Here is a 25,614-nt window from a genome sequence, read left to right on the forward strand (position 1 = left end):
AATAGTCCAGATGAGAATGAATAAGTGAAATAGTAAGAGTTTTAGCAGAGTCGAAAGTAAGAAAAGGGCGAATTCTAGAAATGTTTTTGAGATGCAGATAAGAAGAGTGAGCCAATGATCGGCTGTGGGGGGGTGAAGGAAAGCTCGGAATCAAGTATGACCCCAATGCAGTGGGCATGTTGCTTGGGAGTAATGGTGGAACCACACACGGAGATGGCAATGTCAGTCAAAGGTAGGTTAGTAGAGGGAGAAAACACGAGGAGTTCAGTTTTTGACAGGTTCAGTTTCAGATAGAGGGAGGACATGATGTTAGAGACAGCGGTAGGACAATCACTGGTGTTTTCTAAAAAGGTCGGCGTGAAAGCAGGAGAAGAGGTGTATAATTCGTCAGCATAGAGATGGTACTGGAAACCAAATCTTCTGATTGTTTTTCCAATAGGGGCAGTGTACAAAAAGAAGATGAGGGGGCCTAGGACTGATCCTTGAGGAACCCCAACAGTAAGGGGAAGGGGAGAGGAGGAGGAACCAGCAAAACATACAGTGAAGGATCGGTCAGAGAGATAGGAGGAGAACCAGGAGAGAACGGTGTCCTTGAGGCCGATGGAGCGGAGCATAGTGAGGAGGAGCTTATGATCCACAGTATTGAATGCTGCAGAGAGATCCAAGAGACTTAACATGGAGCAGTGACCATTAGATTTAGCTGTTAGTAGGTCATTAGAGACATTAGTGAGGGCAGTTTCAGTAGAGTGTAAAGTGCGGAAACCGGATTGAAGAGGGTCGAGAAGAGAGTTATCTGAGAGATAGCGGATAAGATGGGAGTGGACCAGGCGTTCGAGGAGTTTAGAGATGAAGGGAAGATTAGAGACAGGTCTATAGTAAGCGGCACAGTTTTGGTCGAGGGATGGTTTTTTAAGTAATGGATGTATGATGGCATGCTTAAATAAGGAGGGAAAAATACCGGAAGAGAGAGAGAAGTTGAATATTTTTGTTAGGTGAGAGGTGACAGCAGGGGAAAGGGACTGGAGGAGATGTGACGGAATGGGGTCGCTGGTGCAAATGGTCGGGCGAGAAGATGCAAAGAGCCTGATTACTTTTTCTGTAACTGATTCAAAATCAGAGAGTGAGCTAGATGCAGTGGGAGAGGGAGGACAATGCATGGTATGAGGAGATTGGGAGATAATTTCCTGTTGGATATGGTCAATTTTTTCTTTGAAGTAATTGGCCAGGTCCTCATCGTGGAGATCTGTGGTTGGGGCCTGCAGTCTTGGGTTGAGTAGGGAATGAAAAGTGTCAGAGACGTTTAGGGTTATTGGACAGTGAGGTGATGAGGGTGTTGAAATAGGTTTGTTTGGAGAGGTGAAGGGCAGAGTTGTATGTTTTAAGCATAAACTTATAATGGATGAAATCTTCTGGTAGATTAGATTTTCTCCACAGACGTTCGGAACACCTGGAGCACCGCTGCAGGAAACGTGTTTGCAGCATGTGCCACGGTTGTCGCCGTCTGTGCCGAGATGTTCTATGTATAGTGTAGCGCCCCCACTGCCGCAGGGCCGAGGGGTACCCGGTACCGGGCCTCTGAGTCTCTGCTCTGGGGTTGTCACGGTGGCTAGGCCCGGTCCGTGACCCTGCTGGAGGGGCGTACAGTGATAGATATGATGGATGATGGTGGTGGTGAGGCTGTAGTGGTGCAGTGCAATAAATAACGAGGACACCAGGTTGCAGTCTCTTTACCTCTTTACTGAAGATCTCTGGGTCCTCAGTCCGGAGTCCGGATAACCAGGCTGTGCAAGTCCGGCCGGTTCAATGGCACCTCCAGAGTTCTCTTAACAGGTGGAAATCTGCGCCTACCTCCTAGCGCTGTGTGTTGCGGTCCTTCCCTGCTACGGAAAGTCCCCACAACTGTTGTGTCCATTTCTTAAGTTCCCTCACAACTCGATTAGATGATGTTCTGCTAATCCTCCGTCCCTCCCTGATGTTGCGGTTAGGACGGCACCCGTATGACGGGTAGGCTCGGAGCTCTTCCGGGACCCTAGAGTCGCCCCTCTCCACAAGTTGCCCCCAAGACTGCATAGGTGATTTTGATGAGACAGCCCGCCTTTGACTGACTGTCCTGCCGTTGGTTTAGAGTATTGCTTGAAGCTAGATATTGTAATACTCCCTCGGCGTTCCGGCCGCCGGTTATGCGCCTCAGTAGGATGTTGCCTCGGTCTTACAGCACGACTCCTACTGGTATTCTCCTTGTTGCTTTGATCTCGTTTCTCACTCAGCACAATCTATCTCGCTTTCAATCCTTCCTTGGGTACCGCCGCTATACTGAGCAGGCACGGTCCCGTTACGTTCGCTCAAGTTGCCAAGCCTCTGTCAGGATCCCACCCCTGACAGAGAACCTACCGAATCTTCTCCCGCAACACCCTCTGCCACAAGGTGTTGCCTGGTTCCAACCCAGTCAGCTTTCTGTCTAACTTCCTGCCTGACCCCCAGTTTTACCAGTGTGTGGAGAGTGGCCTAATGAATAGAACCCTTAGCTCCCCCTGGAGGCCCGGCGGTGAAATGTATTGGTGTCTGTGATACCTGATCAGATGAACTCCTTCAGTGCCATCAGACGTACCATAGCTCCCCTTAGTGGCGGAGCCACAGTACTGCAACGACCAGGACTCTGGGGCGCTGCATATAGGAGGTGCAATTTCATCCAGGATACTTTGCAGGGTTTCATTGTAATGCTTCTATGCAGAATCAGGACATGAGAGGGAGGAGATAGAGGCTAATGAGGACTGCAAGTTCTTCATAAGTTTCTGGGTTTTGATGGCCTGTATGTTTCTATAAGTGTGACAAGTGGGGGTGACCTGAGCGGGATGTCAGTTCTTGATAGAGAATGAAAGAAGGTTGTGGTCAGAGAGCGGGAGAGGGGAGTTTGTGGAATCATCCACTGAGCAAAGCCGAGAGAAGACCAACAGGCCGAGGGATGATTCAACAGATTTATTATCAAGAACGCTGGAACAGCACATGCAGGTAGATCTACAGAGTCCACAATTAGTCCAATGGAACAGGTTCGGGGCACCTCCCGATAATCCTTGTGCCAGTTAACAAAGCAATAGTCCACAATTAGTCCAACGGATCCCAAAACAATCTCACGAACGACGAGATATGTCCTCAGCTCAAGTCTCGCCCCGTTCGCTTCCGCAGTCACAGATGGACGTGGGGTCTTGCCTCGGCTAAGAATCCCCACTCCTTCAAGGGTCAACTCACATCTGATCTCAAAAACAAGAATGGATTGTCTGAGCTCCTGGGATCAGCCCAGGAAGGGGGTAGGGGTTACACCTTCTATTCAATGGTTGGGTCCACCAGAAGATTCTAGACTGGTCTGCTCCATTTAGTCTATCCAGTCTGTGCATTTGACTAGCCATCTGCTGTGAGGAAGAATGGCTATTCCTTCACTAGTGGTGTGGACAAAGCTTAATTACATTATAGCTTAGGGCTGCAAGTTTTGGGGGAATGAGACAGGTTAAGTTACATACATCCCATGACATTGCAAAGTGTACAGTAAATACAACCAAAGAGAAGTCGCATCACATCATGACATATTATACAAAATACAGGACAGAGAAAAAAAAATACATATCATGACAATCCCTTCCCCTCCCAATTTGTGTACATACTAGGGACCTCTACAGGTCGCTGGTTAAGTACACACAGGCATGGCTGACTGGACTCAGGGCTCCTCTTGCCTGGACAGTCCATCTGCATTTTGGTGTTGGCTGCCTCTTCTATACTGCATGGTAAAGTTATAGGGCTGCAGATCCAGGCTCCATCGTAGTAAGCGTCCATTGTCCCCAGAGACTCTGTTCAGCCAGATGAGGGGATTGTGATCAGTAACCACAGTGTATTCCCGTCCATACAGATACGGTCTTAGTTTCCTGAGGGCCCACACTACAGCCAGACATTCTTTTTCAACAGTTGCATAGGCCACTTCTAGGTCCAGCAATTTCCGGCTGAGGTAGGCAATGGGGTGCTCGTCCCCAGCTGCATTGACCTGGCTGAGTACAGCTCCCAGTCCATAAGCAGAGGCGTCCGTCTGCACAATGAATCTCCTCTTGTAGTCTGGAGCAGCCAGAACAGGGTCGCAGACCAGAGCGTCCTTCAGCCTGTTAAAAGCCTCATCACAGGCTGGAGTCCAGATCACCAGCCGGGGCATCGTTTTCTTGGTCAGGTCGGTAAGAGGCTTGGCCACAGTGCTGAAGTGAGAAACAAATTTTCGGTAATAACTGGCAGTGCCCAAAAAAGCCATAACTTGTTTCTTCGTTTGGTGTACAGGCCAGTCTCTAATAGCCGGGATTTTGGCAGGTTCAGGACAGAGCTTCCCTCCTCCCACTCTATGCCCTAGGTACTGGACTTCACCCATCCCCAATTGGCATTTATCTGGTCGAATGGTTAGGCCTGCTGCAAGAAGCAGGTCAAGAATAACGGCTACTTGGTTCAGATGTTCCTCCCACGTCTGGCTGAAGATGGCGATATCATCCAAGTAGGCACAAGCAAAGTCACCACATCCCCGGAGGATCTGGTCCACCATTCTCTGGAAGGTTGCAGGGGCATTCTTCATTCCAAAGGGCATGTTTAGAAATTCATACAGACCAAAGGGGGTTATAAAAGTGGACCGTTCTCTCCCTTCCTCCGTCAGAGGGATTTGCCAGTATCCCTTACTGAGATCCAAGGTAGTGACATATCGGGACCCAGCCAGGCGGTCTATAAGTTCGTCAATACGGGGCATTGGGTAAGGATCACTGACGGTATGGTCGATAGTCCACACAAAACCGAGTACTCCCATCCTTCTTGGGTACTAACACCACAGGAGAGGCCCAAGGGCTATGGGAGGCCTGGATTACCCCAAGCTGTAGCATCTCCTCCAGTTCGTGCTGCTTGGTGTGTCGAGCTGATTCAGGTACCCGGTAAGGAGCCTGTTGTATGGGACGGATACCCAGAGTGTCCACATGATGTTGGGTGACGGTGTTTCGACCTGGTTGGGATGAGAAAGCAGCCTGTCTCTGTTGAAGCACTCCCAGCATCTGGTTTTTCTGTAAGGAATCCAGGTGATCTCCCAGTGGAACCTGTTCCACAGTGGATGGGGCTCTCGCTGCTTCCACGAGATCAGGTAGGGAGTCCTCATCCTCTTGACCGTCTTCTGAAGCCAGCCGACCGCTTGCTATCATTGGAATGTTCCGGTCATGGTACTACTTAATCATATTCACATGGACAGTCTTTTGTCTTAGCCCCTGATCATCTAAAGCAAGAAGATAATTGGTATCATTTAGTTTTCTGAGAACCCGGAAGGGACCCTCCCATGTGGTCTGCAGTTTATTCTGCCGATGGGGAACAATCATTAAGACCTGTTGTCCTTCTACAAACTCCCGATAGCGTGCTTTACGGTCATACCATGTCTTCTGTCTGGTTTGGGCCATCCGCACATGACACTGGGCAAAACTAGCAAGTTGAGCCAGGGTTTCTCGCAGCTTTAGGACATAAGGGACAACAGGGGCTCCTGTATGCTCAACTTGCCCCTCCCAGTATTCCTTGAGCAGGGTTAAGGGTCCTCGGACCTTTCTTCCATAGAGTAAAAGGGGGAAAACCCAGTGGACTCCTGGGGAACTTCCCGATAGGCAAACAAGAGATGGGGTAGGTACTTCTCCCAGTCTGAATCTCTGTCAGTGAAGGCCCTTAGCATATTCTTCAGAGTGCCATTGAATCGTTCACAAAGTCCATTTGTTTGGGGATGATACGGGGTCGTTCGGATCGCTCGTACTCCACAAGTGCGCCACAGGCACTGGACCAGCTCTGACATGAACTGGGAGCCTTGGTCTGACAAGAACTCACTGGGGAATCCTACTCTGGTAAAAATGGTAACCAAGGCCTCGGCCACCTTGGCTGCAGAAATACTTGACAAGGCCACAGCTTCTGGATATCGGGTGGCATAGTCCACAACAGTGAGAATGTACTGCTTTCCAGATTTACTTGGTTTAGCCAGAGGTCCAATGATATCGACAGCTACTCTTTGAAAGGGTTCTTCTATTATAGGGAGCGGTTGCAGGGTGCCTTTGGGTGATCTCCAGGTCGCCCGCTACGCTGACATATGTCACAAGTTTGGCAGAAATGCGCTACGGCTTGGGAAATCCCCGGCCAATAGAAAGTTTGAGTCAATCGTCTCTCCGTGCGAGTTTTGCCTTGATGGCCAGCCGTAGGAATGTCATGAGCAAGGTGTAATAGGGGAATTCTGTACTTCTGAGGAACAATCAGCTGTTTGCTATAAGTCCAGGGCTTATCTAGGGAGTCGGCATTGGTAACCCGATATAGAAGTCCATTTTCTCTGATAATTCTTTCCCCGTTCTCCCCTAGCTGCCCTATCTCAGCTCGAGCTCTAAAACTAGCAAGGGTGGGGTCAGTCTCTACCTCTTGTCTAAACTGAACTTTATCCCAAGTAACATTCATATTATCCCCACAAGAAGAATCACTCATCGGCTGTGATGGCAGTTCTGGTGGCCTCATTTCCATGGATGGGTTGTACATGTCCACATCCGCTGCTCTCTTGGCTTGACTTCTGGTTACCGCACCGACAAAGTGGCAATGAAGATTTCCCACATCATTTCCTAGAAGAACATCTGCAGGGAGGCCGCTCATCACACTGACCATGCATTGTTTGGCCCCAAAGCCATAATCCAGGGTCATACTCGCTCTTGGAATATATCTCTGGGTGCCTCCAGCCAATTCATGGCATGGCAATTCCTGGTCCCTTTTGAATTGCTTCTGGTTGAATTACTCGGGGATCGGCTATGGTGAGGAAAGCCCCAGTGTCACGGAAGCCAACAACTTTTTGGCCATCCAGCATGACCTCCTGTAGATATTTGTGCTGAAGATCAGAAGAACAGGTGGCTTGGGCTCGCACCCCATAGACTCCTGGTAGGGGAGCCAGGATATCAGAGTCACTTGGCAAGTCATCAGGGACGGAATCCAGCTCTTCTCCTGGTGAGGGGGTCTGTAGATAATGAACAGGCAAAGGCGGTCTGTAGCTGTTCTGCCTCCGAACACCTGGACATTGGAATTGCAGATGCCCAGGCTGCCCACATCCATAACATCTGCACTCTGGGATTCTTCCTCCACGTCGTATTCCCAAAGGTGGAGCAGGAGTAGTGCGAGGCACAGTCAGACGAAGGTCACCATGAGTTGATGGTCTAGTGGGATGGTGAATATTGGAGGCCGAAGGACCAGGGGCCGCCAGCGTTGGGGGGCTGGTAGTTTTTTTCTCACTGAGTAGTAGTTTTTTCCACTGAGGCTTGATGGTGAGAGCCTCATCAGCTAGAGCTGCAGCTTCCTCCACAGTGGCTGGCCTCCTCTCACGCACCCATTCCCGGATCTCAGCAGGGCACTTGAAGTAAAACTGCTCTTTTAGGATAACCTGGAGGAAGGTCTCCCAGGTTAAGGCCTCCTCTGCCTCCAGCCAGCGATGACATATTTGTTTGAGTCTGTAGGGATACATCTTGAAAGACACTTCCTCATCACAGGCAAAAGTACGGAACTGAGACCTGTAAGTGTCTGGGGTAACAGCATAATGTTCTAGAATAGTCTGTTTAATCTCCGCATACTCACAGATTCCCCGAGGGTCTATAGCTCTATAGGCTGCGGCAGCTCCACCCTCTAAGAGCCCCACCAGATGTCAGACTCGCTCCCTTTCCGGGACTTCCATTAATCAACACTGATGCTCAAAGTCCTGCAAGAAGCCCTCAATGTCGCCTGCAGCCTAATTAAATGGCTTGAAGTCTTTGCGGGACACTCTAGGGAGTTCCCTCATGGTGGGTGCTGGGGTTACAGTCTGTCTGGAGCTTCTAGCTGATTCCAAAGCAATCTGCCTCTCCAGCAAATGCCATCTCCTGAGCTCTGTGAATGGCCTCCCTCTTATCGTCTATGGTGGCCTCTTCTCCCAGCAATGCCAACTCCTCCTCGTACCACACAACCCACTGACTTTTTTGGGTATTTACTGTTGTGAATTCCGTTCTTGGGCTCCCTCCTGTGGTTATGAATGGTACTTTTGTGAGTTCTGCCCTTGGGCTCCCTCTGGTGGTTTCGAGTGGAACTGCTGCTCCTTGAGGTTCTGCAGCAGCTGCTTTCACTAATCGGCTCCACTGGCCTTGCTATGTAACTTGGCTCTGGTCTGTAGTCCATGCCAGCTGTCAATGTCTCAGGGTGGATTCAGTTTTCTCCTTGGATATTTCTCATGACCTGTCCATTTCAGCAAAAGATAAGTTCTTGCTAGTTCTTTGTTAGTCCATCTGCTTTGGACTTTATTGCTCAGCTCATGTCGTGTTTCTTTTTGTCCAGCTTGTCATGATATATTCAGGCTAGCTGGAAGCTCTGGGGAAGCAGATTTGCCCCTCCACAACGTGAGTCGGTGTGGAGATCATTTTGTAAACTCTGCGTGGATTTTTAGTTTTTAATACCGACCGCACAGTATCCTTTCCTATTTCTGTCTATCTAGATTAGAAATTGGCCTCCTTTGCTAAAATCTGTTTTCATTTCTGTGTATGTCTTTTCCCTCTCCACTCACAGTCAATATATGTGGGGGGCTATCTTTCCTTTTGGGAATTTCTCTGAGGCAAGATAGTTTTCTGTTTCCATCTTAAGGGGTAGTTAGTTCTTAGGCCGTGACGAGGCATCTAGGGAGAGTTAGGAACGTCCCACGGCTATTTCTAGTGTTGGTGTTAGGAGTAGGGTTTGCGGTCAGTAAAGTTACCACCTCCTCAGAGCTTGTCCCATGTTTCGTTTTACCCACCAGGTCATATCAGTGCTTCTCCGTAACCACCAGGTCATAACAGTACAGCTGGCCCACAATGTGTTGAATGCATCTCAAAAGAGGGAAAAGAAAGTTCTGAGCCATTTTTTTTTCCTTTGCAGCTTGTTTTGTCTTTTTTTCCCCTTAATCTTTGGGTGGTTCCGGATTTTGGTGCTGATATGGAGGTTCAGGGTCTGTTCTCGCGTGTTGATCAGCTCGCTGCAAGGGTACAGAGTATCCAAGATTATGTTGTTCAGACTCCGGTTCTAGAGCCTAGAATTCCTATTCCTGATTTGTTTTCTGGGGATAGATCTAAGTTTCTGAACTTTAAAAATAACTGCAGATTGTTTTTTGCTTTGAGACCCCGTTCCTCTGGTGACCCCATTCAGCAGGTGAAGATTGTAATTTCTCTGCTGCGTGGAGACCCGCAGGACTGGGCATTCTCCCTAGAGCCAGGGAAACCTGCATTGCTCAATATAGACGCATTTTTTCAAGCACTCGGACTGCTGTATGACGAACCTAATTCTGTGGATCAGGCAGAAAAAATCTTGCTGGCTCTGTGTCAGGGTCAGGAAGCAGCAGAAGTATACTGCCAGAAATTTAGAAAGTGGTCTGTGCTCACAAAATGGAATGAGGATGCCCTAGCAGCTATTTTCAGAAAGGGTCTTTCTGAAGCCCTTAAAGATGTTATGGTGGGGGTTCCCCATACCTGCTGGTTTGAACGAATCAATGTCTCTGGCCATTCAGATTGATCGGCGCCTGCGCGAGCGTAAGGTTGTGCACCATATGGTGGTGTCCTCTGGGCTGAGTCCTGAGCCTATGCAATGTGATAGGATTTTGACTAGAGCAGAACGGCAGGAATTCAGACGTCAGAATGGGCTGTGTTTTTACTGTGGTGACTCTACTCATGCTATTTCTGATTGCCCGAAGCGTACTAAGAGGGTCGCTAGGTCTGTTACCATTAGTACTGTACAGCCTAAATTTCTCTTGTCTGTTACCCTGATTTGCTCATTGTCGTCCTTTTCTGTAATGGCATTTGTGGATTCTGGCGCTGCCCTGAACTTAATGGACTTAGAATTGGCCAAGCGCTGTGGTTTTTCCTTGGAGCCTTTGCAGAGTCCTATTCCCTTGAGGGGGATAGATGCTACGCCATTGGCCAAGAATAAACCTCAGTACTGGACACAGTTGACCATGTACTTGGCTCCAGCACATCAGGAAAATATTCGTTTTTTGGTGTTGCATAATTTGCATGATGTTGTTGTGCTGGGTTTTCCATGGTTGCAGCTACATAATCCAGTGCTGGATTGGAGATCTATGTCTGTGACTAGTTGGGGTTGCCAAGGGATGCATTGTGATATTCCTTTGATGTCAATTTCCTCTTCCCCCTCTTCTGAAGTTCCTGAGTTTTTGTCGGATTTCCAGGATATATTTGATGAGCCCAAGTCCAGTTCCCTACCTCCTCATAGGGACTGTGATTGTGCTATTAACTTGATTCCGGGCTGTAAGTTCCCTAAGGGTCGACTCTTCAATCTGTCTGTGCCAGAGCATGCCGCTATGCGGAGTTATGTAAAGGAGTCCTTAGAGAAGGGGCATATTCGCCCGTCTTCATCACCGTTGGGAGCGGGGTTCTTTTTTGTTGACAAGAAGGATGGCTCCTTGAGGCCCTGTATAGATTATCGCCTTCTCAATAAGATCACGGTCAAATTCCAGTACCCTTTACCTTTGCTTTCTGATTTGTTTGCTCGGATTAAGGGGGCTAGCTGGTGTACCAAGATCGACCTTCGAGAGGCGTATAATCTTGTTCGTATTAAACAGGGTGATGAATGGAAAACAGCATTTAATACGCCCGAAGGCCATTTTGAATATCTTGTGATGCCTTTCCGGCTCTCTAATGCTCCATCTGTGTTTCAGTCCTTTATGCATGATATTTTCCGGGATTATCTGGATAAGTTCATGATTGTATATTTGGATGATATTTTGTTTTTTTCCGATGATTGGGAGTCTCATGTGAAGCAGGTCAGGATGGTATTTCAGATCCTTCGTGCTAATGCATTGTTTGTGAAGGGGTCTAAGTGCCTTTTTGGAGTTCAGAAGGTTTCTTTTTTGGGTTTCATTTTTTCTCCCTCGGCTATTGAAATGGACCCTGTTAAGGTCCAGGCCATTCATGATTGGACTCAACCCTGTTGTGATCCGCTTTTTGGCTCCCCTGGTGGTGGCTGGTGGTACTGGAGACTTGTGTGTGCTTTTCTGCCTCAGCCCACCTGCTTCCATCAGTTTTGGGAGTTCCCTATTTAGCCTTGCTCTCCAGTCACTTCCTTGCCGGTCATCATTGTAACCTGAGTCTTTCAGTTGCATGTTCCTGCTACTAGTCTGCTGATCAGCTAAGTGGACTCTTGTCCTTATTGTTTTGTTTTTCTTGTCCAGTTTACAGTTTTGTCATTTCCTGTTACTGGAAGCTCTTGTGGACTGAAATTGCCACTCCTGTGTCATGAGTTGACACAGGAGTCTTAAAGTAATTTCAGGATGGGTTTTTGAAAGGGTTTTTCAGCTGACCGTGAAGTCCTCTTTTGTATCCTTCCTCTATCTAGTAAGTGGACCTCGCTTTGCTAAATCTACCTTCATACTGTGTATGTCTTTTCCCCTGAACTCACCGTCAATATACGTGGGGGCTACTATCATCTTTGGGAATTTCTCTAGAGGTAAGCCAGGCCTGTTCCTTCCTCTTCCAGGCGTAGTTAGTTCTCCGGCTGGCGCATGGCATCTAGGCAGCCGTAGGAATGCTTCCTGGCTACTGTTAGTTGTGTGGTAGATTTAGGTCACGGTCAGCTTGAGTTTCCATCACCCGAGAGCTAGTCTGTTATTTTTGTGTTTCTGATGTTCCCATGCCATTGGAGAATCATGACACAACCCACATCTGTGAAGAGCCTTCAGAAATTTTTGGGCTTTGCTAATTTTTATCGACGCTTCATTGCTAATTTTTCTAGTGTGGTTAAACCTCTGACCGATTTAACGAAGAAAGGTGCTGAATTGATGTGGTGAATTGGTCCTCTGCGGCTGTGGAGGCCTTTCAGGAGCTTAAACATCGCTTTACTTCTGCCCCTGTACTGCGTCAGCCAGATGTTTCTCTCCCTTTTCAGGTTTAGGTTGACGCTTCTGAGATTGGGGCAGGGGCCGTTTTGTCTCAAAGAAGTTCTGATGGCTCTTTGATGAAACCGTGTGCTTTCTTCTCCAGAAAGTTTTCGCCTGCTGAGCGTAATTATGATGTCGGCAATCAGGAATTATTGGCTATGAAGTGGGCATTTGAGGAGTGGCGACATTGGCTTGAGGGAGCTAAGCATCGCGTTGTGGTCTTGACCGACCATAAGAATCTGATTTACCTCGAGTCTGCCAAGCGGTTGAATCCTAGACAAGCTCGATGGTCTCTGTTTTTCTCCTGTTTTGATTTTGTGGTCTTGTATCTTCCGGGATCTAAGAATGTGAAGGCTGATGCCCTTTCTAGGAGTTTTTTGCCTGATTCTCCGGGAGTCCTTGAGCCGGCTGGTATTCTCAAGGAGGGGGTGATTCTTTCTGCCATCTCCCCTGATTTGCGGCGGGTGCTTCAGGAGTTTCAGGCTGATAAACCTGACCGCTGTCCAGTGGGGAAACTGTTTGTTCCTGATAGATGGACTAATAAGGTAATTTCTGAGATTCATTGTTCTGTATTGGCTGGTCATCCTGGGATTTTTGGTACCAGAGATTTGGTTGCCAGGTCCTTTTGGTGGCCTTCCTTGTCGCGGGATGTGCGTTCTTTTGTGCAGTCCTGTGGGACCTGTGCCCGGGCCAAGCCCTGCTGTTCCCGTGCTAGTGGGTTGCTTTTGCCTTTGCCGGTCCCTGGGAGGCCTTGGACGCATATTTCCATGGATTTTATTTCTGATCTGCCTGTTTCTCAGAAGATGTCTGTCATCTGGGTGGTTTGTGACCGGTTTTCTAAGATGGTCCATTTTGTACCTTTGCCTAAGTTGCCTTCCTCCTCTGATTTGGTTCCATTGTTCTTTCAGCATGTGGTTCGTTTGCATGGCATTCCGGAGAATATTGTGTCTGACAGAGGTTCCCAGTTCGTTTCTAGGTTTTGGCGGTCCTTTTGTGCTAGAATGGGCATTGATTTGTCTTTTTCGTCAGCATTTCATCCTCAGACAAATGGCCAAACGGAGCAAACCAATCAGACCTTGGAAACCTATTTGAGATGCTTTGTGTGTGCTGATCAGGATGATTGGGTGACCTTCTTGCCGTTGGCCGAGTTTGCCCTTAATAATCGGGCTAGTTCGGCTACCTTGGTTTCGCCTTTTTTTTTGTAACTTCGGTTTTCATCCTCGTTTTTCTTCGGGGCAGGTTGAGCCTTTGGACTGTCCTGGTGTGGATTCTGTGGTGGACAGGTTGCAGCGGATTTGGACTCATGTGGTGGACAATTTAACGTTGTCTCAGGAAAAGGCTCAGCGTTTTGCTAACCGTCGTCGGTGCGTTGGTCCCCGGCTTCGTGTTGGGGATTTGGTCTGGTTGTCTTCTCGTCATGTTTCTATGAAGGTTTCTTCCCCTAAGTTCAAGCCTCGCTTTATTGGTCCTTATAAGATTTCTGAAATTATCAATCCTGTGTCTTTTCGTTTGGCCCTTCCAGCTTCTTTTTCCATTCATAATGTGTTCCATAGATCTTTGTTGCGGAGATATGTGGTGCCCATGGTCCCTTCCGTTGACCCTCCTGCTCCGGTGTTGGTTGAGGGGGAGTTGGAGTATGTGGTGGAGAAGATTTTGGATTCTCGTCTTTCGAGGCGGAAGCTTCAGTATCTGGTTAAGTGGAAGGGTTATGGCCAGGAGGATAATTCTTGGGTTTTTGCCTCCGATGTCCATGCTGCCGATTTGGTTCGTGCTTTTCATTTGGCTCGTCCTGATCGGCCTGGGGGCTCTGGTGAGGGTTCGGTGACCCCTCCTCAAGGGGGGGTACTGTTGTGAATTCCGTTCTTGGGCTCCCTCCTGTGGTTATGAATGGTACTTTTGTGAGTTCTGCCCTTGGGCTCCCTCTGGTGGTTTCGAGTGGAACTGCTGCTCCTTGAGGTTCTGCAGCAGCTGCTTTCACTAATCGGCTCCACTGGCCTTGCTATGTAACTTGGCTCTGGTCTGTAGTCCATGCCAGCTGTCAATGTCTCAGGGTGGATTCAGTTTTCTCCTTGGATATTTCTCATGGCCTGTCCATTTCAGCAAAAGATAAGTTCTTGCTAGTTCTTTGTTAGTCCATCTGCTTTGGACTATATTGCTCAGCTCATGTCGTGTTTCTTTTTGTCCAGCTTGTCATTATGATATATTCAGGCTAGCTGGAAGCTCTGGGGAAGCAGATTTGCCCCTCCACACCGTGAGTCGGTGTGGAGATCATTTTGTAATCTCTGCGTGGATTTTTAGTTTTTAATACCGACCGCACAGTATCCTTTCCTATTTCTGTCTATCTAGATTAGAAATTGGCCTCCTTTGCTAAAATCTGTTTTCCTTTCTGTGTATGTCTTTTCCCTCTCCACTCACAGTCAATATATGTGGGGGGCTATCTTTCCTTTTGGGAATTTCTCTGAGGCAAGATAGTTTTCTGTTTCCATCTTAAGGGGTAGTTAGTTCTTAGGCCGTGACGAGGCGTCTAGGGAGAGTTAGGAACGTCCCACGGCTATTTCTAGTGTTGGTGTTAGGAGTAGGGTTTGCGGTCAGTAAAGTTACCACCTCCTCAGAGCTTGTCCCATGTTTCGTTTTACCCACCAGGTCATATCAGTGCTTCTCCGTAACCACCAGGTCATAACAATTTACCTCCGGCTGCCGTCTTTCCTCCGTTTGCTGTGGGGATCCTTCCTCAGTGTAATCTTGCAGGCGAACTCCTTCCAATGCCTCAATTAGCTGCTCCTTGGAGAGTCCCTTGTAGCTGACTCCCAGTTCACGGGCCTTTGTTTGTAGGTTCACCGCAGTACAGTTCTTGTACTCCGCGGTGCTGGTTCCCGATGTTGATGGGCCTTTGTCCTCCATTCCTTCTGCTCTGATCCCACTGCTTGCCACCAGTTTGTGACGGGGTGTACGGCAGAGCAAGAAGGGACAACAGGCCAAGGGATGATTCAACAGATTTATTATCAAGAATGCTGGAACAGCACATGCAGGTAGATGTACAGAGTCCACAATTAGTCCAATGGAACAGGTTCGGGGGCACCTCCCGATAATCCTTGTGCCAGCTAACAAAGCAATAGTCCACAATTAGTCCAACGGATCCCAAAGCAATCTCACGAACGACGAGATATGTCCTCAGCTCAAGTCTCGCCCCGTTCGTTTCCGCAGTCACAGATGGACGTGGGGTCTTGCCTCGGCTAAGAATCCCCACTCCTTCTCCTTCAAGGGTCAACTCACATCTGATCTCAAAAATAAGAATGGATTGTCTGAGCTCCTAGGATCAGCCCAGGAAGGGGGTAGGGGTCACACCTTCTATTCAATGGTTGGGTCCACCAGAAGATTCTAGACTGGTCTGCTCCGCTTAGTCTATCCAGTCTGTGCATTTGACTAGCCACCTGCTGTGAGGAAGAATGGCTATTCCTTCACTAGTGGTGTGGACAAAGCTTAATTACAATATAGCTCAGGGCTGCAAGTATTGGGGAAGGAGACAGGTTAAGTTACATACATCCCATGACATTGCAAAGTGTACAGTAAATACAACCAAAGAGAAGTCGCATCACATCATGACATATTATACAAAATACAGGACAGAGAAAAAAAATACATATCATGACATTTCCGTCTTCATGCGTTGGAGAGTTAGTATGCTGCGAGAGGCCGAAGGAGGAGGTTAGAGATAAAAGGTGAGAAGCAAATGGGGAGAGGGGAAAAAAATGGGGATGTTGAAATCACCCATGATGAGGGTGGTGATGTCACAGGAGAGAAGTGTAGTCCACTATATGAAAGAGCAGCACTAGCGGTGGGGTCTGACTGCTGGATCCAGGTTTCAGCAAAAGCCAGGAGGTTAAGAGAATCAGAAAGGAAGAAGTTATGGATGATGGGGAGTTTATTACACACTGAGCGAGAATTCCAAAGGGCACAATTGAAAGAGGCAGAAGGCATGCATGGAATATTAATAAGGTTAGAGGGGTTTCTGAGTGTAGCAGTTGGGAGGTTAGACTTGCTGTAACATGGGGGGCCGGGGTTGGGAGAGATGTCTCCAGCGACTAGTAGAAGGAGGATAGAAAGAGTGAGCAGATGGTTAAGTGATTTGTGAGAGCGTCTCTTGTTTTGGATGGTGGGACTGAATGGCTCTGCACTGTTTAGCAATGTGAACAGAGCGTGAGTGCTATACATAGGAGAGGAAAGGAGTGAGGGGCCGATATGGATGTGGAGCGCCCCCAGACGCAGGGCCGCGGGGTACTCGGTACCGGGCCTCTCTGTCTCAGTTCTGGGGTTGTCACGGTGGCTAGACCCGGTCCGTGACCCTGCTAAGGGGTGTCCAATGAAAGTTTGTAAGTGGTGGTGCGTGGTGCAGGTCGCAATGAATAACAAGGACACAGGGTTGCAGTCTCTTTACCTCTTTACTGAAGGCTTCAAGATCCTCAATCCAGAGTACGGTTAACAGGGCTGGCTGAGACCGGCCAGTCCGATGGCACCTCCAGAGTTCCCTTTGCAGGTGGAAATCTGTGCCTACCTTCTAGCGCCTGTGTGTTATAGTACTTCCCTGCTGAGCACCACGGGATAGTCCTCACAACTGTTGTGTCTGTTTCTGATGTTCTTTCCCACAACTTATGTCTGTTCTGATGTTCTTCTCCACAACTTATGTCTGTTCTGATGTTCTTCTCCGTCCCCCAGATGATATGGATAGGACGCACCCGTATGACGGGAAGGCCTGGAGTTCTTCCGGGACCCTAGTGACGCCCCTCTCCCACAGTTGCCCCCTATGTCTGCTTAGGTGATTTAGGTGAGACAGCCAACCTATAATTAACTGTCCTGCCGTTGGTTTGAAGTAATGCTTGGAGCCCAATACTTCCTCGGCGTTCCGGCCACCGGCTACGCGCCTCAGTAGGATGTTGCCTCGGTCTTACAGCACGACTCCTACTGGTGTTATCTCCTTTTTGCTTTGATCTCGTTTCTCACTCTCCACAATAAACCTCGCTTCTTGTCCTTTCTTGAGATACCGCTGCGATGTAGTGCAGGCGCGGTTCCTTAATGTTCTGTCCTTTTCGCTAGGCCTCTGTCAGGATCCCACCCCTGACAGGGACCCCCCTGAATCTGCCCCTGCAACACCCTCTGCCACAGGATGTTGCCTGGTTCCAACCCAGTCAGCTTCTCACTAACTTCCTATCCAACCCCCAGTTTTACCAGATTGTGAGGAGTGGCCTAATACATAGCACCCTTAGCTCCCCCTGGAGGCCAGACTATGAAGTGTATTGGTGTCTGTGATACCTGGTCAGGTGAACTCCTTCAGTGCCATCAGACGTACCATCACTCCCCTTAGCGGCGGAGCATCAGTACTGCAACGACCAGGACTCTGGGGCGCTGCAGATGGAGTGTAAAGAGTTAGTGCCAGGACAGTGGATGTGAGTGAATGCAGCAGCCAGGATATATATTATACAAATACATATGGTGAGTATTTTTTGTGTTCCAAATGTACAGGGAATAGATTTATTCCATTGTCTTACCTGTCTCCTGCCCTGTCTAACTGCCATGTTATAACTGCCAGTACTGTGATAAATGTACTTTGATTAAGTATGCACAAATGCCTCCCTGCACATGCTCGACCTCCACATTTTACAGACAGTGCTCGGTGGGTATCAATTATCGTAATTAGTGCAAGTCACAAAAATCAGACCATGGGTCAATAAGTTCTTCCCCAGCCTATATGGTCAATCAGTTCTGCCCCAGCCTATATGGGGGCAGCAACATTGTATGAGAAAAGTTACAAAACCTTTACATTATTGTATTAGCCTTTTCGTCGGGGTATATCAACATTTGTGTTTTTACTGCCGGAGAACATGAAAATGAACATGCAAATACCTTCCTAGCAAAATAGCTGGTAATCTATTAACCAGAGAAACAACAGATGTAGATAGAGAAGAAATCTCAGCCATGAAGTGAAGAGCAGCCAGTGTGTATTCTGCCCAGCGCAGCTTAGCAACCTTTACTTTGCACTGTCAGATGTTGTGCCGCGGCCGGTGATTCTGACACCTTACAGGTGATGTCTCATTAATTTTACTTGGATTAACACAAATATCAGCTAATGTGTTTTCCTCTTTACAGAAAGGAGCCACTTTCTCCCAACAGCTCTAAATCTGAATGTCTTGTTTCCAGTGATGAGCAGTCTAGAAGAATATGCACCGTCAGCACACAGGGTGGCTCCAGCATACTTTGTGTCCTCTGTAGATTACGTTCTATAATTTGTGCTGTCTTTCCTTATTCATCTGATTGTTATATGATAATTAACATGTTACATGCAATATAAAGCCTCTAGTTCACCAAGCAGTAATCAGACTGCTCTTATGAATGGTCGTCAGATGATGAACATGGGTCATGTCCAGATGGGTTTATATAGGGACCCAGAATGCTGGTGAATTGACACATCAATAGCAGGAACCATGTTTTTTTTTCTTCATTTTAAAGAAAATAAACATCTCCAGAACATTGACATATAGGACTCAGTGGAGAAAAGCCACTAGAGAAGGCAGCTCACTTTTATTTAGAAATAACGAGATCTGCTCATTTCTGCAGTCTCTCAGGATGTTTAATTTCTTATTGTGCAACTCATTAGTGTATTTTGGAGTCAGGGACATAGAAATAAAAATACTACTTGTCTCTATTTTTTCCTCTCTCTTCTTTACCAAATTGGGAACCGCCATGGGGTTGTACAAATCCCCTAAATTTTTAATGTGGTGTCAGAATAATTCTCTCCACCTTTAACCCCTTTGTGACATGCGTCGTACTAGTACTGCTCTGCAGGAGCTGCATTTCATTTTTTTCTTGTTTCTTCTACATTTTTTCTCTCTATTTTTTTCTCTGTGTTTTTTTTATAATAAATAGTACCCTATACACAAGCCCCACACATTACAATTGTAAAAGCACCACTTACACACACATCCCTGGGGTTTGGGGAAAAAAATGGCCCATTCGTCAAGAAGACGATATCCACCAGAGGAGGCTTGCAGTGAGGAAGATCCCACATTCCTCTATTCCTCCTCCTCATCTAGTGAGGAACGACCTCCAGCAAGGCGCCCTAGGACCCAGGCAACTCCTGCAGCAGTTGATCCCGTATGGATTGCACCCCCAAAAAATTATCGGCATTCCAGGTTTCATGTGCAGCTCAGGAATCCAGTTTAACATTACTAGCTTCACTGAAAATGACTTCTTCAAATTCTTTTTCAGTTTTTTTTCAGTGATGAACTAATAAATGTTATGGTGGCCCAGAAAAACCTGTATGCCCATCAATTTTTCACCTAAAATCCCACATCATCATAGGCCAGATGGACCCCTGTAAATGCAGCAGAGATGATGACATTTTGGGGAATTTTGCCGCATATGGGCATAATCCAAAATCCAAAGCTTTGGCAATACTGGCATACTGATATTCTGTACAGTACACCGGTATTCCGCATGGCCATGAAAAGGACACGATTTGAAGTGATCCAAAAATTTAGATCAGGTCCTCCAACCACACAGTGCCATGTGAAAAGCCAAAGTATGGTACAAAAAATTGTCCATGCACATTGTACAGATGGCACTGTACAATGCTTTTGTGCTGTTCCGATCTGCAGGCAATACAGGAACCTTCCTTCAGTTTCAGGAGGAAGTCATCAAGGCCCTAATGTTTGACACTGAGGAAGGTGAGGGTCTCAGTATTTCTGAATCAGATAGTGCCCGTATTGTCCCAGGTCAACATTTCCCAGGACAGGTTCCCCAAACAGCAAGGACAGGACGATCACAAAAACAGTGCAGAGTATGCTCCAAGGGGGGAATCCAAAAGGACACAATTTACCATTGTGAAACCTGCCATGAGAAACCTGGCCTTTGCAATAAGGATTGTTTCAAAGTGTACCACTCATCCGCAAATTAACCCCTTCACCACCAAGGGTGGTTTGCACGTTAATGACCGGGCCAATTTTTACAATTCTGACCACTGTCCCTTTATGAGGTTATAACTCTGGAACGCTTCAACGGATCTTGGCGATTCTGACATTGTTTTCTCGTGACATATTGTACTTCATGTTAGTGGTAAAATTTCTTCGATATAACTTGCGTTTATTTGTGAAAAAAACGAATATTTGGCGAAAATTTTGAAAATTTCGCAATTTTCCAACTTTGAATTTTTATGCCCTTAAATCACAGACATATGTCACACAAAATACTTAATAAATAACATTTCCCACATGTCTACTTTACATCAGCACAATTTTGGAACCAAAATTTTTTTTTGTGACGGAGTTATAAGGGTTAAAAGTTGACCAGCAATTTCTCATTTTTACAACACCATTTTTTTTTAGGGACCACATCTCATTTGAAGTCATTTTGACGGGTCTATATGATAGAAAATACCCAAGTGTGACACCATTCTAAAAAATGCACCCCTCAAGGTACTCAAAACCACTTTCAAGAAGTTTATTAACCCTTCAGGTGTTTCACAGGAATTTTTGGAATGTTTAAATAAAAATGAACATTTAACTTTTTTTCACACAAAATTTATTTCAGCTCCAATTTGTTTTATTTTACCAAGGGTAACAGGAGAAAATAGACCACAAAAGTTGTTGTACAATTTGTCCTGAGTACGCTGATACCCCATATGTGGGGGTAAACCACAGTTTGGGCGCATGGCAGAGCTTGGAAGCAAAGGAGCGCCATTTGACTTTTCAATGCAAAATTGACTGGAATTGAGATGGGACGCCATGTTGCATTTGGAGAGCCCCTGATGTGCCTAAACATTGAAACCCCTAACAAGTGACACCATTTTGGAAAGTAGACCCCCTAAGGAACTTATCTAGATGTGTGTTGAGCACTTTGACCCAACAAGTGCTTTACAGAAGTTTATAATGCAGAGCCGTAAAAATAAAAAAATCATATTTTTTCACAAAAATGATCTTTTCACCCCCAATTTTTTATTTTCCCAAGGGTGAGAGAAGAAATTGGACCCCAAAAATTGTTGTGCAATTTGTCCTGAGTACGCTGATACCCCATATGTGGGTGTAAACCACTGTTTGGGCGCACCGCAGAGCTCGGAAGGGAAGGAGCGCCATTTGACTTTTCAATGCAAAATTGATTGGAATTGAGATGGGACGCCATGTTGCATTTAGAGAGCCCTTGATGTGCCTAAACATTGAAACCCCTAACAAGTGACACCATTTTGGAAAGTAGACCCCCTAAGGAACTTATCTAGATGTGTGGTGAGCACTTTGACCCAACAAGTGCTTTACAGAAGTTTATAATGCAGAGCCGTAAAAATAAAAAATCATATTTTTTCACAAAAATGATCTTTTCACCCCCAATTTTTTATTTTCCCAAGGGTAAGAGAAGAAATTGGACCCCAAAAATTGTTGTGCAATTTGTCCTGAGTACACTGATACCCCATATGTGGGTGTAAACCATTGTTTGGGCGCAGGGCAGAGCTCAGAAGGGAAGGAGCGCCATTTGACTTTTCAATGCAAAATTGACTGGAATTGAGATGGGACGCCATGTTGCGTTTGGAGAGCCCCTAATGTGCCTAAACATTGAAACCCCCCACGAGTGACACCATTTTGGAAAGTAGACCCCTTAAGGAACTTATCTAGATGTGTGTTGAGCACTTTGACCCAACAAGTGCTTCACAGAAGTTTATAATGCAGAGCCGTAAAAATAAAAAATCATATTTTTTCACAAAAATGATCTTTTCACCCCCATTTTTTTATTTCCCCAAGGGTAAGAGAAGAAATTAGACCACAAAAGTTGTTGTGCAATTTGTCCTGAGTACGACGATACCCCATATGTGGGTGTAAACCATTGTTTGGGCGCATAGCAGAGCTCAGAAGGGAAGAAGCGCTATTTTACTTTTCAATGCAAAATTGACTGGAATTAAGATGGGATGCCATGTTGCGTTTGGAGAGCCCCTGATGTGCCTAAACATTAAACCCCCCCACAAATGACACCATTTTGGAAAGTAGACCCCCTAAGGAACTTATCTAGATGTGTTTTGAGAGCTTTGAACCCCCAAGTGTTTCACTACAGTTTATAACGCAGAGCCGTGAAAATAAAAATTATTTTTTTTTTCACAAAAATGATTTTTTAGCCCCCAGTTTTGTATTTTCACAAGGGTATCAGGATAAATTGGACCCCAAAAGTTGTTGTCCAATTTGTCTGGAGTACGACGATACCCCATTTGTGGGGGGGGACCACTGTTTGGGCGCATGACAGAGCTCGGAAGGGAAGGAGCGCCATTTGGAATGCAGACTTAAATGGATTGGTCTGCAGGCGTCACGTTGCATTTGCAGAGCCCCTGATATACCCAAACAGTACAAACCCCCCACAAGTGACCCCATATTGGAAACTAGACCCCCCAAGGAACTTATCTAGATGTGTTGTGAGAACTTTGAACCCCCAAGTGTTTCACTACAGTTTATAACGCAGAGCCGTGAAAATAATTTTTTTTTTTTTTTCACAAAAATGAAATTTAGCCCCCAGTTTTGTATTTTCACAAGGGTATCAGGATAAATTGGACCCTAAAAGTTGTTGTCCAATTTGTCCTGAGTACGCTGATACCCCCTATGTGGGGGGGAACCACTGTTTGGGCGCATGACAGAGCTCGGAAGGGAAGGAGCGCCATTTGGAATGCAGACTTAAATGGATTGGTCTGCAGGCGTCACGTTGCATTTGCAGAGCCCCTGATGTACCCAAACAGTACAAACCCCCCACAAGTGACCCCATATTGGAAACTAGACCCCCCAAGGAACTTATCTAGATGTGTTGTGAGAACTTTGAACCCCCAAGTGTTTCACTACAGTTTATAACGCAGAGCCGTGAAAATAAAAATTATTTTTTTTTTCACAAAAATGATTTTTTAGCCCCCAGTTTTGTATTTTCACAAGGGTATCAGGATAAATTAGACCCTAAAAGTTGTTGTCCAATTTGTCCTGAGTACGCTGATACCCCCTATGTGGGGGGGAACCACTGTTTGGGCACATGACAGAGCTCGGAAGGGAAGGAGCGCCATTTGGAATGCAGACTTAAATGGATTGGTCTGCAGGCGTCACGTTGCATTTGCAGAGCCCCTGATGTACCCAAATAGTACAAACCCCCCACAAGTGACCCCATATTGGAAACTATACCCCCCAAGGAACTTATCTAGATGTGTTGTGAGAACTTTGAACCCCCAAGTGTTTCACTACAGTTTACAACGCAGAGCCGTGAAAATAAAACATATTTTTTTTCCCACAAAAATGATTTTTAGCCCCCCAAATTTTTATTTTCCCAAGGATAACAAGAGAACTTGGACCCCAGAAGTTGTTGTTCAATTTGTCCCTAGTACGCTGATACCCCATATGTTGGGGTAAACCCCTTTTTGGACGCACAGGAGAGCTCGGAAGGGAAGGAGCACTGTTTTACTTTTTCAACGCAGAATTGGCTGGAATTGAGATTGGACGCCATGTCGCGTTTGGAGAGCCCCTGATGTGCCTGAACAGTGGAAACTCCCCAATTCTACCTGAAACCCTACCCCTAACCTCACCCCTAACCGTTTACTGAACATTTTCTGACAGTCATAAGTGCCACGTATATAAGTGCCACGTATATAAGTGCCACGTATTTAAGAGCCACGTATTTAAGTGCCACGTATTTAAGTGCCACGTATTTAAGTGCCACGTATTTAAGTGCCACGATATTTCAGTGCCACGTATTTCAGTGCCACGTATTTCAGTGCCACGTATTTCAGGCACTGAAAAATACGTGGCACGTAAATACTTCAGTGCCACGATATTTCAGTGCCACCATATTTCAGTGCCACGATATTTCAGTGCCACGATATTTCAGTGCCACGTATTTCAGGCACTGAAAAATACGTGGCACGTAAATACGTGGCACGTAAATACGTGGCACGTAAATACGTGGCACTTAAATACGTGGCACTTAAATACGTGGCACTTATATACGTGGCACTTATATACGTGGCCTCTGAAATATCGTGGCACTTATATACGTATATACGTATATAAACGTATATTTCAGTGCCACGTATTTCAGGTTAGGGGTAGGGTTAGGGGTAGGGTTAGGGTTTTTTTCTTGTTTTCTTGTGTTTTTCTATAAAAACGCATGCGTTTTACCGCGTTTACATGCATTTTTTCACACATGTGGTTTTTTAAAAAACGCATGCAGATAAAAACGCAAGTGTGAAACCAGACTAAAAGACGCTTTTTATAGCAAAAAAGTTTTTGCGTCTCCACATTTTGAGACCTATAATTTTTCCACATTTTGGTCCACAGAGTCATGTGAGGTCTTGTTTTTTGCGGGACGAGTTGACGTTTTTATTGGTAACATTTTCGGATACGTGACCATTTTTTATCACTTTTTATTCCGATTTTTGTGAGGCAGAATAACCAAAAACCAGCTATTCATGAATTTCTTTTGGGAGAGGCGTTTATACCGTTCTGCGCTTTGTAAAATTGATAAAGCAGTTTTACTCTTCGGGTCAGTACGATTACAGCGATACCTCATTTATATCATTTTTTTATGTTTTGACGCTTTTATACGATAAAAACTATTTTATAGAAAAAATAATTATTTTGGCATCGCTTTATTCTGAGGACTATAACTTTTTTATTTTTTTGCTGATGATGCTGTATGGCGGCTCGTTTTTTGCGGGACAAGATGACGTTTTCAGCGGTACCATGGTTATTTATATCCGTCTTTTTGATCGCGTGTTAGTCCACTTTTTGTTCGGTGGTATGGTAATAAAGCGTTGTTTTTTGCCTCGTTTTTTTTTTTTTTCTTACGGTGTTTACTGAAGGGGTTAACTAGTGGGCCAGTTTTATAGGTTGGGTCGTTACGGACGCGGCGATACTAAATATGTGTACTTTTATTGTTTTTGTTTGTTTTTTTTAGATAAAGAAATGTATTTATGGGAATAATATTTTTTTTTTATTATTATTATTTATTTAGGATTTTTTTTTTTTTTTTTTTACACATGTGGAAATTTTTTTTTAAACTTTTTTACTTTGTCCCAGGGGGGGACATCACAGATCGCAGATCTGATAGTGTGCACAGCACTCTATCAGATCGGCGATCATACTTTCATCGGAGCAGGCTGCAGCTTTCATCTGCAGCCTGCTCCGACCCGGAAGTGCTCCCTGCAGGACCCGGATACAGCCCCTCGGCCATTTTGGATCCGGGGCCTGCAGGGAGAAGACGTTCGGTACGAGGTGAGTACATCACCTTGTACCGATCGTCTCAGGGAAGCACGCAGGGAGCCCCCTCCCTGCGCGATGCTTCCCTGCACCGCCGGTACACCGCGATCATGTTTGATCGCGGTGTGCCGGGGGTTAATGTGCCGGGGGCGGTCCGTGACCGCTCCTGGCACATAGTGGCGGATGTCAGCTGCGATATGCAGCCGACACCCGGCCGCGATCGGCCGCGCTCCCCCCGTGAGCGCGGCCGATCGCGTATGACGTACTATCCCGTCGACGGTCATGGGGGCCCACCCCACCTCGACGGGATAGTACGTCAAATGTCGGGAAGGGGTTAATAAAATTAATTTATACCTGACGTACCGCGCACATCTTACGCATAACACCACATTATAAATCCATACACCAGTAAAACCAAAA

This window comes from Ranitomeya variabilis, chromosome 6 (genome assembly GCF_051348905.1).
Source record: "Ranitomeya variabilis isolate aRanVar5 chromosome 6, aRanVar5.hap1, whole genome shotgun sequence".
Taxonomy (NCBI): Eukaryota; Metazoa; Chordata; class Amphibia; order Anura; family Dendrobatidae; genus Ranitomeya; species Ranitomeya variabilis.